The sequence below is a fragment of the Corylus avellana genome, chromosome ca11, assembly GCF_901000735.1.
Source record: "Corylus avellana chromosome ca11, CavTom2PMs-1.0".
Classification (NCBI taxonomy): Eukaryota; Viridiplantae; Streptophyta; class Magnoliopsida; order Fagales; family Betulaceae; genus Corylus; species Corylus avellana.
The window spans coordinates 7,011,909-7,029,088 of record NC_081551.1 but is presented as its reverse complement, the minus strand read 5'-3'; the positions used below and the strand labels follow the sequence as shown (position 1 = coordinate 7,029,088).

The 17,180-nt window shown below is 38.6% G+C and overlaps 1 pseudogene; it reads left to right on the top strand.

The window, feature by feature from the left end:
• The first annotated feature begins 13,875 nt into the window (after positions 1-13,875).
• Positions 13,876-16,485, top strand: LOC132166372 (G-type lectin S-receptor-like serine/threonine-protein kinase LECRK3; annotated as a pseudogene).
• Positions 16,486-17,180: the final 695 nt, after the last annotated feature.

The window sequence follows — 17,180 nt, the reverse complement described above, 5'->3', positions numbered from 1 at the left end:
CTACAGGATCATGCACCTATACCAATCAACCCGGACTGCATGTGGAGCTACTCATTTTGTGAGCTGATAGATTTAGGAGTAGAGATTGGTGACAACTGGTATAGTGTTGGTAACATCGAGTATGATCCGTTAGATGACTTGCGAGGTGATTTTCCAGAGTCGTTCGAGGATAATGAAGTGCCAGTTAATGGATGGGAAGAGATAACCCAGGAACCTACTGAGCATGATACCAACTATACTACAGATGAAAGGGACCATTCTACTCCTCTTTGAATGCTGTTCTTTTGGTATTTTATCTAGAAATTTTGAGGACAAAATTTTTTTAAGGAGGGGAGAATGTAGTGATCCAAATAAATTAACTAAGCTTAGGTAGCTTAATTTGTAGTGATCCAAATTAATTTGGGATTTAGGGTCACTAAGGACCACTAGAAGGGCATTTTTGAAATTTAGACTTTCAGACTGGACGTACGCTAGGGTTGATGGACGTACACTTTTGTTTGTAGTGGAGGATGTACGCCGGGGGACCACCGTACCTATGCGTGCAAATAGTACATGGACGCAAGATCCTTTTGGAATAACTCTTGGTTAATACCTAGACATACGATACAACATTTGGACCACTGTGTAAATAGTACCCGGATGTCAGCTACTCGTCAGAGAAGTTGGTAGCTCCCTCTACTATAAATACTCCCTACCCCCTTTACTCTCACGCGCTCATTTACGCCCCCAGGCTCCCAGAACTCTCTGATAGTGTGTTTTGTGGAGAAGAGAGAAGGTTCTTGAAGTTTCGCTTTTGGGTGGTAATATCCTTAAGCCTAGCTCATTTCTTAGCTATTATGTTGTTAATTTGCTAGCTCAGTTATTGGTTTTGGGTTTCTAGCTAGGTTATGATTTAATCTTGGCAGTTTAGTAGTTTATCTTGATTTAGCATGTTTTGTATTGCATGGAGACATTATTTTGAGATAGGTAGTCTTAAAAAGCCTTTTGGTAGCCTTAGAAATCGATTTGGGAGGATAGGAGGACGAATGGACAAAATAAGCTTCTACCTAAAATCCTTCAGAGCGGACGTACGGTCTGAAGCATTCCAGGGAACGCTATTTTGGTAGGCCACCCGATAGCTCTAATTTTCTTGTTATAGAGTTGTTTTAGTGGAATTAGGACTAATAGAAGGTTTTCCCCAGATTTGGGGAACTCGGACCATTCAGAGTAGTATTCGAAGAATATATACGACCCAGGTGAGTTTTAACTCACGTAATGCTTGCTGTTATTTTCCATGACTGCACGACTATTTTGTGTACAAAAAGATGCATATTTGCAACTCTCATGATTTACACTTGTTGCACATGAACTTTAGCATTTTTTAGAAAAACGTTGTGCTGAATATGTTAACAAAGTGAGACTTGTAAAAAGCATACATGTAAAATATAGATAGGATAAATTGCATCGTATGACATGATACATTGGTATGTGCGGTATAATGGTCATGGGCTTACTATATATGTTAGCTTTATGGTCAAATGTGTGTGTTATATGGGCCTTGGATCCAATGGTTGTTTTGTGGCCGGTGCAGTCTTAACGAGCAGTCACTACAGGACGAACATCATTAGCGGTGTGGGCCACCCGAGGTCAGACTCGGTCGTGCCGTTAGTGTTATGTACGGTAGCGAACAATAGTCGGGGCACTAGGATTGTATAACAAATCCCTCGAGACAGCGCCAACCCTGCTGAGAAGGGTGAGATGTCGGGTAGAGCATACTGTTGAACTATAACTGTTACTTTATATCATATGGATATTATATATCTATATCACACCTATGGAAATCTGTTATGATGGAACTATTGCATACTTTCTAAAAATTAGAGTTCATTACAAAAATTGGCATGGGCATTATATGCGTTAATATTTACTAAGTCTTTGGACTTACCCCTTTATTTTATTTTTTTTCCCCTCCATTACTAATAATTGAGCGGTTTAGCTATCTTAGACGAAGATGCCTTCAGAGCAAACTTGGGTGATTGCGCATGATTTGATTCAAGTAATTTTTGAGGACATGGATCCAGTTTGGTTACATTCTATGTGGACTAATGGAGGAACCTCCCAAGCAAATATGATCGAGATTGTTATCTCTTTAGCTTTGCTTAAACTTAGGATTTAATCTATTGATATTTTGTTACGACAATTATATCATGGGTTGTAACCTTATTTGATGATGGTTTGATGATGGTCTGATGACCAGTACATTTGATGATTATCTTTATATTATGAGGTATTTTGTTTACTTTGGTATATGAATGTGTGGTTGTGTATGTAATGCTCTTTATTCCTATAGTTTCGAAAGTCTTCCGCTGTGGTCTCTCGTCTATGAGAGGTTGAAATCCTTGACTCTTGTCCCGTGAGGGATAGGGCTGGGAGACTAACCATGGGATCAATTACTAATTAATTGACTTGCCCATCGAGGTTGTTACAGGACAACCATTTTCTATAGAACCGATTTTATGAAATTAGTTAGGCCCACGAAATTTTTTTATGGTATCAGAACCTACCACAAGATGAATGGGGCCAACACTATTTACCCCATGATGATGTCTCTAAAAAATACCAGCCTACACGTAAGGGAGGGTGTTGAGGAATAATTCCACATTGTTTGTGGACAAGACCTTGGGCATGTTTATAAGGAGTGGACAACCCTCTTCTATAGTGGTTTTATGAAATGAGTTAAGCCCACAAATTTTTTCATGGTATCAGTACCTACTACAAGATGAATGGAGCCCTCACTATTTCCCCTCTGATAAGGACCAGGACAAATACCGGCCAGCACGTGAGGGAGGGTGTTGAGGAATAATTCTACATTGCTTGTGAATAAGACTTCGGGCATGTTTATAAGGAGTGGACAACCCTCTTCTATAGAACCAGTTTTATGAAATGAGTTAGGCCAATGAATTTCTTCAAACATTATTTTCTATTAATTATGAAAATACATGCATATTGAACAAGAAGCCAATTCACCATTCAACATTCAAGTTTCAGCCCCTACCTCAAATAGCTAATTAGTACTAATGTCTCATTTGGTACATGTAATGAGTATTTCGTCAGAAAAATGAATAGTTATTATTAGAAATGGAGAATAGTGGAATGTAGTAGTTATTCATATTATCTAGTGGCCACCCCCATGCTCATCGGGAGTTGTTGTGCCAAATACTACCTAAATTAATAGATAATATTTAGTACGTTTTAACTCGCAAATGCTTCGATATCCACTACTAATCATGCTCAAATAATATAACAATATGTCAATGCTCCAATCATATTACGAATACCTAATGTTTGCCAACCTAAGGGTATGAGTGTCTACTCCCGAAGCTATTCATCTTCATAAGCAATGAATTAGGCATGGGTGTCTACTCTAATCATTTTCTTTTCTTAAAGGATTTAGCATGGGTGTCTACTAAGTTGTTCTTTAAGAAAGCATAAATCTATGAAAATCGACAAACACATGTGGCTTAGGGCATGGGGGTGTACTCCAAGTTTCCCATGTTGATTAACTCAAGAACCCGGTGTGGAATTCTTTTGTTACACTATTACGCCCAAGACTCGATCATCTAAATTGACTTAAATAACTAATCCATACCATATGCATATAATGGTCAATCACACACATTTGAGGAATTCAATAAAACATGCATTAATCAAGTTAAGCATCACAATATGATTATCACAAAGGCCCCAATATTGAAATATTACATAAACATAATTACGACTTCGATCTAGCCCTACTAAAGTATTATTTACACATAATTAAAATAAAGGGAAAAGAAAGAACCGAAAACCGATCCTAGACGTAGCCTCCAAATTTCCCTCTTCAAGAGTTGTCTTCAAATTATGAGGCTTAGAGTCTATTTATAGGCTTAGAAATACTCTAGAAAACCTAGAAACCCTAGTAAAATCGTAGGGTTTAGTCCTAGTGCAACTAGGACTAAAAAAACCCTAATATGGAAAGCAATATAAGTCTGGCCGCAGCTTCTGGAATTTTCCAGTGCACGGGTGCGATCGATCGCAGCCCGTATGCACTCGATTGCACGTCTGCAATCAAGTCTCCTCATATGTGTACGAGCACAAGATTGCACTCGCTCGTCTAAACCTCTCTAGAAGTGCAAACCTCTCTAGAAGTGCACTCGTTGGCACTTAACACACCCGCAAAATACATATTGCCAGTCCCTTAGTAATACAAAACTAAAAACAAAATGAAAAGCAAAAAGATAAATCCATCTTTCGTGGGATGTACGATTGCATTTAGCATATGCAACAAGCCTTTTAAACCCATAGGAATTCCCTAGAGGACGAGTAAAGTCTCGTGAGGGTTTTCCAGGAATGTTACCCACAAACATCATACACAAGTTCATGTTATCCAAAATTGAAGTGTCACTTAAAACCATTGTTCTTATTCATTGGGAAGTTTTAAAAAACAAACTCCATCTTCACAATGAATTGGATTTTTAAAATCTAATTACTTACAAAAGACAGGTTAAGGCGTCACAAATTTGAAATAGTGTAAAGTAAACTAGCACATAAATATGAAGCATCCAATTATTTCCAATGTGCAATGTCTTAATATCTCAAAGTTCACCGAAATTCCCATTAGAATGAATAACTATAGCATAACTTTTCTTCTTCTCTCTTTCTCTATCTCTTTTCTATTTTTTTTTTTTTTTTGTTAGGTTGTGCAATGTTTGGTTTCCTTAAGCTTTCTAATTGACTCATGTAACTAGTGTTGAGTCAATGACTCCCAAACCAGGTGGTTTTAGGGCATTAGGTGTAAACACCCCTAAGGACTTACTAACTTGAGTCAAAAAGGCTACGAAACCAAACTAACCATGACATTAACTAAATCAAAAGTCTTCACCTTTTGACGTGCACACTCAATGCTTAATGAGGCAAGAGGTCCAGTTACTTAGTGAAAAGCTTGTCAGTGATCATTTTTTTTTTCTTTTCTTTTTATATAAATATGCCAAAGTATCCATCTAATAAATCATTCAGTTTCACCCAAGACATAAAAACACACACATCAGACTTTCATGTTATACCCCACAAATTATGTGCTAATGTGCTTGTGTAAGATCAGATCAAACATGTGAATTCTCAACTGCCAAAAGCAAGTAACCAAACTGAAAAATCCTATCATCATATCATGTGTTCAAAATTTTAAGCTCACCAATGATAATCAAATCACAATTTTTAAGATCAACTAAAATTTTAAGACAAACATGAACATGCATATATTTTTCTTGTTCTTTTTCAAAAATGGGACAAAGTGTGTGTAAAGTGTGTCCCATACCCCCAAACTTAAATTATACATTGTCCCAAATGTGTGTATATCATGGAAAGATCTTGCCCGGGAGATGGATGAACTGTCTGGAATAGCATGGCTCATAGCACACCCCCAAATTTGAACTGAAGCACATTTGTCCCTGCAAAACAAAATAGTAAAATAACAACGGAAAACAAAAAGAAACTAAAAATAAAAATAAAAATAAAAAATGAAATAAAAACAAACAAACAAGGAAATAAAAAAATATATATATATATTCTGTGGGGTGCCTCCCATGAGCGCTAAATTTAACGTCTTCAGCCAGACTGTGGCACTTTAAACTTGAAGCACCAGTCTTTTCTTCTCTTCCACCAAAGGGAATGAATTTTTTCTATTGCAAGGGGATTCCAATTGTCCTTAGATTGGGGTGGACCACTCTGAGTTTTCTCAAACAGTTTCTCATTCAGTGGGGATTCATGAATTGGAATAAAATAAGAAGAAAACTCAGGGAGCTTTTCTGTCTTGATGTCCTTGTTGTGCAAAAATCTACCTAAATTAATGGGTAAATAATTGTACGTTTTACCTGTAAGTGCACAAGGTCAACATGGTAGTATAGGGTACAAGTACAGGATCATTCCCACGAGAATTGCTGAATTTATGTTTAAAAATAGATTCCTTAAGCAAAAGCAAAATAAAGATTGATTGTTTAAGTGATGATAACAAAGGGTAGGGCTTTGATATCCACCACTAATTATATTAAGCTAATATATCAATATGCCAATGTTTTGATCAAGTTATGCATATTTAATGTTTGCCAACCTAAGGGCATATACTCCTTAAGCTATTGATTTTCCTAAGCAACGAGTTAGGCATGGATGTATACTCTAACTCTTTTCTTTCCTAAAGGATTTAGCATGGTATATACTAAGTTGTTCTTTAGAAAAGCATATGTTCTATGGAAATCGACAAACACACGAGGCCTAGGGCATGGGTGTATACTACCGGTTCCCCATGTTGATTAATCCAAGAATCGCGGTGTGGATTCTTTTGTTACTTAAGTTAAACCCAGGACTCGGTCATCCAAATTGATCTAACTAACAAGTCCATACCACATGCACATGTTGATCAGACATACATATATGAGGAATTCATGCAAGTAGGTATTAATCAAGTTAAATAGCACAACATGATCATCACAAGGCGCCAATATTGAAATATTAATTTAACATAACTAGGGCTTCAATCTAGCCCTACTAAGTAAATTAGCTACACATAGAGTTGATGTTAAACATCTTCATAAAATAAAAGAAAAGAAAGGAAAGAATAAACCTGAGACTTGACTTGAGAGCTCCTATTCTTCTCCCTTCTCCAAGCCTGTCTATTCTAAAGGCTTAGGAGTCTATTTATAGGCTTTAGAAGTCCTTGGAAGAGTAGTAAACCCTAGGGATTTCGTAAGGTTTCAATCCTATTACAATTTGGAGTTTGAAAAACCCTAATATGGAAATAGGGACATTATAGCTGCCACTTGGGATGCCTCCTGTGCACGGGTGAACTCGATTGCAGCCTGTGTGCACTCGATTGCAGGTCTGCGATCGATCCTTCCTTTGGCCTGCGCTCGATTGCTCCCGGCCTGGCTCGTGCAACATCTTCTCTGTTATTGCGCTCGATCGTAGGTACCCTATGATTGATCGCAGTACCAGGGAGCTCCAATTTTTCCATCTTCTCTTTTTGAGCCTAAATGACCGAGTTTTTCTTCACTTTCTTCCAAAAGCCTGAAAAAACAAAGAAAATACAAAAAGGAAGTAAAATGTCCTAATTAACTACAATCAAAGGATTAAAACATGTAAGATAAGGGTTGAAAATATGAATATTTTAGCACTTATCAGTTCTCAATTTGCTCATGCGGTAGCTCTAATAGACTTCTCTCATGGATTCTTGGTACTTCGGGAATAAGAGCTAATGTTAAAGAATTCTCAATGCTCTCTTCTTTTTCCCAATATGGTTCTTGTGGAATCTCTGTTTGCTCCTCCTTCCTCTCTTCAACTTGATTTTCAGCCACCTCTTCACTCCTCAATGTGGTGATAGCTTGCTTGTAATAGAAAGTGCACTCATCCTCCATGTAGTGTCCATTGTAATTGGCCATCGATTGAACTTGGAGTGCTTCTTCTTTGAGGGTCTCTGATATTTGCTTGAAGTGAACTTCTGTCTTGGCCATGGTGGATGGCAACCGTTGATTATAGGCCTTACAGTGGCTAAGAAACGCTGACATTGTTTCTTCTAAGTTAGCATGTGCTTCTTCTAGGGCAGAACTCTTTGGAGGAGGTATCTCTTCTTGATATTGTTGAGGTGGAGAGGAATATGAATAATCATATATGGGAGATGGTTCCTCTTCATGAGCTAGTATCTTGAAAATGGATTGGCTTAAATTGTGGCTAAGACAAGAATAGGATTGACCATATAACTGTGGAGATGGCTTCTCTTCTTGGTATTGTGGAGGCCAATAGGTGGAAGATGGCTCTTCTTGCTATGCTTCTTCTTCTTCTTCTTTGAGAATATTGCTTTTCTGTTTGCGGTGGGCCCTCATCTCCTCAATGTCTTGTTGTGTTCTCTTAGTCATTTGTTTTGTACTTTCGATAAACACTTTGATAGTCTCTAGCAACTCTTTAGAGACCCCAGGAGAAGGTGGTTCAATCTGATATTGCTGTTGTGGAGCCAATTGAGAGGAATATGAATGATCATAGAACTGGGGATATGATTGATGTTGCAGTCCATGAAATTGTGGAGCATGAATTCCAGGAACTTGAGCTTGCCATGAGAGATTGGACTATTGGCTCCATGACGGGTTACAGGAATCAAAATAGCGGTCGCTCCCCGGTCGAGAGAACAATGCGTTCATATGCCCAAAAGAATTGTTAGAAATTTGTCTTATTGCAGGACATTCTCTAACATGGTGATAATGGTCATGGCACAATGAACATGGTCCATGGAGTGTCGGAATGCCTCCCTACATGTGTGAAATCAAAAATAAAATAACAAAAAGTTAAAATAAAAAATTAAAACAAAATTAAAACTAAAACTTATGAAGATGCAGACTCAACTGACCCTACAAGAAAAGAAAAAAAAAAATTAGATCTATAATTATAACAGTTTCTCTGCTGCAGTCCGGATGTGCGATAGATCGCACTTGCTAGTGCGCTCGATCGCACTAGTGCGCTCGATCGCCCTATCCGTAGCAGAACAAGAACTGCAGAAAAACTAGAAAAACAGAAGAAAAAAATAATTAAAACAAAAATAAACTAAGGGAAAAGAAAAATTCCAAACAAAATCAAATAGTCCTCGGCGACGGCGCCAAAAACTTTTTGTGCCAAATACTACCTAAATTAATAGATAATATTTAGTACGTTTTAACTCGCAAGTGCACAAGATCAAAACAATAGTATAGTGTACAAAGTACGAGATCGATCCCACGGATATTGTTGATCTTGCTTTGAATTAATTAAAATATCAAAGTTCTCACGAAATTGATATTGATATGTTGAAAAGAAATAAAGATAAAGATAAAGGTAGGGCTTTAATATCCACCACTAATCATGCTCAAATAATATAACAATATGCCAATGTTCCAATCATATTATGAATACCTAATGTTTGCCAACCTAAGGGTATGGGTGTCTACTCCTTAAGCTATTGATCTCCCAAGGCAACGAATTAGGTATGGGTGTCTACTCTAATCCGTTTCTTTCTTAAAGGATTTAGCATGGGTGTCTACTAAGTTGTTCTTTAAGAAAGCATAAATTTATAGAAATCAACAAACACATGAGGCCTAGGGCATGGGTGTCTACTCCCGGTTCCCCATGTTGATTAACTCAAAAACCCGGTGTGGAATTCTTTCGTTACACTATTAAGCCTAAGACTCGATCATCTAAATTGACTTAAATAACTAATCCATACCACATGCATATAACTGCCAATCACACACATATGAGGAATTCAATAAAACAGGCATTAATCAAGTTAAGCATCACACTATGATTATCACAAAGGCGCTAACATTGAAATATTAAATAAACATAATTAAGGCTTCAATCTAGTCCTACAAAAGTATTAGTTACACATAATTAAAATAAAGGGAAAAGAAAGAACCGAAAACCGCTCCTAGATGTAGCCGCCAAATTCCCCTCTCCAAGAGTTGTCTTCAAATTATGAGGCTTAGAGGTCTATTTATAGGCTTAGGAATACTCTAGAAAACCTAGAAACCCTAGTAAAATCGTAGGGTTTAGTTCTAATGCAACTAGGACTAGAAAAACCCTAATATGGAAAGCAATATAATTCTGGCCGCAGCTTCTGGAATTTTCTAGTGCACGGGTGTGATCAATCGCAGCCCGTATGCGCTAGATCGAACGTCTGTGATTGAGTCTCCTTGTGTGCGCACGAGTGCAAGGCTGCACTCGCTCGTCTGAACCTCTTTGGAAGTGTGCTCGATCGCAGGTCCCCTGCGATCGATCGCACTATAAGAATGCTTTTGCTTGCTTCAAATCTTCTAGCTTTTACCCAATTTTGTCCATAAAGCCCAATACTTCTAGGAATGGTTTCTTTTCTTCCAAACACCTATAAAACCAAGAAAATACGAAAAGGAAATAAAATAACATAAACTAACAAAACTAAGGAATTAACAAATATAAGTTAAGGGCTAAAATATGAATATTTTGGCACTTAACAGGAGTAGTCTTGATAGTGAATAGGTTTGTAATCTCCTCCACTTGTGGACATACCTCACATTGAGGAAAACACGAAAGTGTTAGTGTTATTGTCTATGATTGTCTTGTCTTATTTACGGTAAGCGTGGTCTTTTGGAGACAGTCGATCCCAAGTTCAAGTATTTTGCGTAATAGTTGGTTTTAGCCATACATGACTCAAGAATCTAGTCTCTCATCTCTCCCTCAACTAAAGCTAACTCAGTTATCTCATTTATTTTTCTATTTAACTATCTCTTTGTTGATAACTATAATCAGTCTCTCATCTTGTCTCTCATATCTCCACGGTTGATGTAGATCCTGAAGGTCTCTGGCCATCGCGTCTGGACACGGATCTAGCCTGCCCAGACATGCCATCGAATATTAGGGTTTCTCGAATTGGTGTTCGGACAGGTTTCCCGTGTGTCCGGATAGGGCTACGACCAGCTTTTATTATAAAAAGGACAACTCAAGTTCCGAACATTGGATTGGAGCGATATTGGTGGCGTTGGAAAGATAATTCAAAGATCTACAAAATCATGTTTCACGAGATTTGACTAATTCCATTGTTTATTAGGTCAAAACGGGCTACAAATGGACGATTGAAAAGCTGGACAGACATAAAGGCAAGAATCCAATAAGGAAAGACTTGGTTGCTCTATTGGGGACTTTAATGAAGATTTTATGCCAGCAATCCAGCAATCATATATATATTTTATTATTTACGTTATTTAAATTAGGATCTTATTTAATTGTAATTTTCCCTTTATTATTCTATAACTTTTCCATAATATGTTTAGGTTTACTTTTGCTCCAAGTTTGCTTATTGTTATAAATACAGCATACCTAATATGTAAAAGGCACAATTTATGTTGTTTATTGAAATTTGTTGAATAAGAATTACTCATAGGTGAGTTTTCTTCATATTTTTCCTTGAAATCATAGATAAACTCTATATTTTGAGAAGAATTCTCAGATCATTGATAGACTCAAGATCTAGAATTATTTATCCCGTTCCTTATAGATGTTCTTCGCTTCAATCCACCAAGTCACGCTACATCAGTTGGTATCAAAGCTCTGTTACTTTCCATGAATGGGGAGGAGTGACCATTGTGCAGACATGAACGAGGTGCACATGCGCATGGAGGGAGCACATAAGGAGCATCTGGCAATTCGTTTACGGCACATGGGCAGTGGGCCGAACGATTGTCATCGCCAACCAAGACCGCGATCCGCGGAGGCAAAAGGCAAATCTATCGCTGAACGTTGGCAACACACGGGGGATCGACTTAGGGCTATGAGGGATCAAATTGAAGACCTCACTACCCAAGTATCCGACTGGTGTAGTCATAATGCGAATGGATCTAGAAACCCGTTTGCTGAGCACCGAACGCAGGGACTTCAGCACCTTGCGCAAGCTCATGCCAATCAGCGGGTGAGTAGATTCAAACTTGATACACCAGAATTCCAACGTTGCTTGCAACCCAAAGAGTTCATGGTAACAGAGAAAAATATAAAATTTCCACAAAAAGAAGTACCTAGGAAGATGGCGGAGATGGTGCCTAAGGAGAAGACAGAGATCAAGTGTCGTTCGGCGTCCCGATACATTAAAGGTATGTGTCGACAATTTCAAAATATATGCACCATGGGAGTCAAAGAGGCAAAACTTGTCATTGATTCAAGGAGTCATGAGAATATAGTCTCGGAGGAAGCAGTTCCCAAGTTGGGGCTTGAGACTAAGAGACATCCTACTCCCTATCGGTTGGAATGACTCACAAAAGAAAACGAGGTAACGGTTTCTAAACGTTGTCTAGTGTCCTTTTCCATTGGAGCTAAGTATAGGGATAATATTTGGTGTGATGTGGTCAACATGGAGACGTGTCACCTATTGTTGGGAAAGCCATGGAAATATGATAAAGCTGCTATCCATGATGAAACAAAGAACACGTACAGCTTCATGTTTGGTAAAATCAGATTGACGTTGCTACCTAGCCAAGGGATGGAGCCAAAACCTTCACAAGGGGATGGTCAATCCTTTGTAGCAAAGTAGGAGTTCACGAACAAGGAAAGCGGCATCAAGGGCATGGTACCGAGACCGATAACGAAGCTGTTGGGGAGATTTGTCGACGTGTTATGAGCAGAATTACCGAAAGAGGTGCCACCATTGCAAGGCATTCAACCTCAACTTGATTTGGTGCCGAGGTCTAACCTTCTTAATCATCCGCACTACAACAAGAGTTCTAAACAGCTTGACGGATTGAGACGACAAGTGGAAGAGACGCATCTTTTAGAGTGTATTTCACTTTTTCATGAAGAAGAGGAACCCTTGGAAGAGATAAATCTTTCGGATAGTTTTGCAATTTTTGATGACAGTTATACACACCATGTGCTTGATAAGAGCCCCAAGGATAAAGCCTTTGATTTGAGTGTTACGCCAATTAATTATGTTGATTTCATCGAGGTAGATGATATTTTGTCAAATTCTTCTAACCAAATTTGTGATGAGATCTATATAGCGGAGGGGAATGTTCTATCAAAAAGTGACGAGGTCGTTGCTAGTCATTTGAAGATTTTCATGGTATATGGGAAAGACAAGGCACGAGAAAAGCATGGCAAGTCTACATAGTAAGGTGAGGTGTAGGGCCTTCAACATCATCGTCACAGTCTGCTGATGATTAGAGCCATCACATTTATTATGGGGTGTGGGCTTATTGTGATTTTGAGAAGAGGAGAATGTAATTAGTTGACTAGGCATCCGAAGGACCGCAGAAAGAACTGGCCGAATTCGAGAATGAATTCTCGCCAACCTTGAGAGAATGATGTAGATCCTGGAGGTCTCTAGCCATCGTGTCCGGACATGGATCCAGCCTATCCGGACAAGCCATCGAATATTAGGGTTTCTCGAATTGGTGTCCAGACAGGCTTCTCACGTGTCCGGACAAGGCTGCGCCAGCTTTATTATAAAAATCATAACTTGAGTTTTAGAAATCGGATTGGAACGATTTTGGTGGCGTTGGAAAGATAATTCAAAGATCTACAATATCATGTTGCCCAAGATTTGGCTAATTCCGACGTTTACTAAGTCAAAACGGACTGCAAATAGACGATTGAAATGCTGGGTGAAAATAAAGGCAAGAATCCAATAAGGAAAGACTTGATTGCTCTATTGGGGACTTTAATGAAGATTTTATGCTTGCAATCCAACAATCATATATATTTTATTATTTACGTTATTTAAATTAGGATTTTATTTAATTGTAATTTTCCCTTTATTATTCTAGAACTTTTCCATAATAGGTTTATGTTTACTTTTGCTCCAAGTTTGTTTATTGTTATAAATACAGCAGACCTAATATGTAAGACGCAAAGTTTATGTTGTTTATTGAATTTTGTTAAATAATAATTACTCATATGTGAGTTTTCTTCGTATTTTTTCTTGAAATTATAGATAGACTCTATATTTTGAGAAGAATTCTCAGATCATTGATAAACTCAAGATCTAAAATTATTTATCCCGTTCCTTATCGATGTTCTTCGCTGCAACCCACCAAGTCACGCTGCATCAATGGTGCAATTAATTATATTCTTTTTCTGCCCATCATCTCATTGTTCTCATTTTGGACCAGTTGGATTCGTTGATCATCTAATCGCTATGTAGCCTATGTGCATATATATATATATATCGATTATATATATATATATATATATATACCTTTCTGAAGTAGAATTAATTGATCATGTGGTATTTAACGTGCCTAGAACGCTATTCTCATCTTAAATCCACGTCTTCCACGGTCTAAAGACTTGAAGGTCCTGCATTGTGGAATATAATAGTAAACACGCTTATTAGACCAAAGTTGAGTTTAAGTTGTACCTTTATCATATTCCCTTTCTCACGCCAATTGTTTTGGACAATATTCTTTCCTCTCAGTCCTCTCTCTCACTCGTTTCACCATGGCTTCCATACCTGTTCTAATCTTACTGCTTGTTTTCTTAATTTCTGATGATTATGCAAAAGCTCAACAAAACGACTCCAGTACTGTGATACCCTTAGGCTCCTCGCTTTCCCCAGATGCAAAACGTACTTCATGGCTCTCACCTTCTGGCCATTTTGCATTTGGTTTCTACCCACAGGGTGATGGCTTTGCTCTGGGCATATGGCTCATTAATCAGAATAACAACACTACTGTCACCTGGACTGCCAATCGAGATGACCCACCTGTCTCCTCAAATGCTACCCTGGACCTAACCGAAGAAGGTATGCTGCTCCGGAGTACTGGACCTCTCAGCGAGAAATACATTCCTGATAAACTGATGATGCCTGCAGTTTCAGCTGCGATGCTTGATTCGGGTAATTTTGTGCTGTACAACAATAATTCGTATGTTATCTGGGAAAGCTTTGATTTTCCGACTGACACCATATTAGGAGGCCAGAATCTGTCTTCTCGTCGAAACTTGGTTTCAAGTGTGTCCTCGTCAGACCAATCGAGTGGACGATTTTCTCTCATTCTGCAGACAGATGGAAACCTTGTTGCCTACCCTGCAGACAGCTCGAATGCTCCAAGTGATGCTTATTGGTCCTCTGCAACTTATTTAGGCGTTGCATCCCGACTCGATGCTTATTGGTCCTCTCGCGACGGTTTTTATCGCGATGTTTCTGATCGCGTTGTTTATGGTCGCGGTGTTTATGATCGCGGTGGTTACAGTATTCTACAGCTCACTCTTAGTAATTCAGGCGTTCTTTTCCTACACCGCGGTAATTTGAGCGTACGCAGTTTGGCAAATAGCTCCTATCCCAACACAGAAAATGGAACTCTTATCCACCGCGCAACATTCGATGCAGATGGGATATTTAGATTGTATTTGCACCACTTTGACAGGGACAATAGCTCAAGTATCTTGCTGGAGTGGTCGGCGCTGCGTGACCGTTGTGAGGTTAGAGGTGTCTGTGGACTCAACAGTTACTGCTCAGGCGTGGGCAACGAAGCTCACTGCAAGTGTTATCCTGGATTTGAATTCGTCAACCCCAGCAATAAGTTCCTGGGTTGCTACAGGAACTTCACTGACAACGGTTGCAGAAGCAGAAAAGATCCAGCGATGTTGTACGATGTGGTTTCTTTGGATAATATGTGGTGGGGTGATCATCCTTACTCGGTGGTTCCAATCAAGAAGGAAATTTGTCACAAATCTTGCTTGAAAGATTGTAACTGTGGGGCAGTATTGTATACGGGTGATAGTTGCACCAAATATAGGCTTCCACTGAGATATGGGAGAGTAAGTAAAAACATCTCATCAACAGCTTTCTTTATGGTGATTAGGAAAAATAGCACAATTCCTCGAGTTCCCTCGCGTCCAGAAGTCGTGATCACTGAAAGTAACAGGGGTCTGATTTTGATTCTTGCTTTAAGTTTGGGTTCCATCTCATGCCTTTGTCTCATCTTTGCTATCTATAGTGTCTTCAGATACAGGCATCAAGTTTACAGATATACAAGCCTGTCACAAAATGCAAATTTGGGCTTAAGTGAAGAGTTTGCTTTGCGACCTTTTTCTTACAATGAGCTTGAGAAAGCAACAGATGGCTTCAAGGAAAAATTAGGTAGGGGCACTTTTGGATCTGTTTATAAAGGAACTATGTCTGGAGGCAACAAAACTATTGCCGTTAAAAGACTAGAGAACTTTGTGGAAGAAGGGCAAAGGGAATTTCAAGCTGAAATCACCGCCATTGCCCGAACTCATCACAGAAACTTGGTTCGGTTGTTGGGTTTCTGTATTGAGGGCTCTAGGAAGCTTCTTGTTTATGAATACATGAGCAATGGCTCACTCGCACATCTTCTCTTCAAGGCAGAGATGCGCCCCAATTGGAAAGAACGCGTAAGAATTACGAAAGATGTGGCAAGAGGGATCCTCTATCTGCATTAAGAGTGTGAAGTCCCCATCATCCACTGCAATATAAAGCCCCAAAACATACTTATAGATGATATGTGGACCGCCAAGATCTCTGATTTTGGGTTGGCAAAGCTGTTACTCCCAAATCAACAATCAAGATCGACTATGGAGGCGGAGGCGACCACGGGGTACTCCTACTTGGCACCAGAATGGCAAAAGAATGCCTTGATATCAGTAAAAGCAGACACATACAGTTTTGGTATTATGCTTTTGGAGATTATATGCTGTAGAAGCAGTATAGAAGTAAATGTTCCAATTCCAGATGAGATAATTCTTTCCAATTGGGTTTATAATTGTTTTATGGCTGGAGAGTTGGAGAAGCTTGTTGAAGATGAAAACGTGGACTTCATGACACTGGAAAGAATGGTGAAAGTGGGGTTATGGTGCATTCAAGAAGATCCAGCTTTGCGTCCATTAATGAGGAATGTAATATTGATGTTGGAAGGGACAATGGATATTCTTGTCCCTCCATCACCAGTTATTTAATTCCCTCCTTGTCTCATGAAATTACTATCCTTTTTTTTTTTTTTTTTTTTTGTCTCCCTTTATTCATGATGCGGGCACATGTCTACAACGATTTATATGTATGCACATGTATGTTCTGATAGTATTTGTTATCTTCAAATAAAAGCATTAACACACATTTACACTGTTATCTTAAAATAATTAATCAAGTTTCATCAAAATCATCTAGAATTACTTATTAGTGATATCATTTACCAAGGTCTCCGATCCTCATTTAGATATCGATCTTGGTTTGACAGGGAGTCAATTTTGAGCACTTCAAGCCCCTAAAACTCGATCATCAGCGCCTCTAAGACCCTAGGAAATATTATTTCCACGAATGCCTAGCTTCCAAGAGTCTTAGAGTGAAGAGGAGAAGAGAGACTAGTCCAAAACCAGAGATTTTGGTCACTTCTAAAGGAAGAAATTGTTTCTTTCGACCCCTTTTTTCAAGGTAAAAAAGAAATTGCTTCCACTGTCAAAATCATACGCTTGACTCTATATACATGGTTTAACCATAGACGACTAAGTAAAATTAAAGATTTGGGTTGCCACTCTGTTCGACCCTGTTGAAGAATATGCAAAACAGAGGAACTGCAAGTTGGACGTGAGGAGGGAGTACTGACAGATATTAGGGAATACTTTTAAAAGAATAAACTAATTTTTTATAGACGAATGGAGCATTGTTCTCT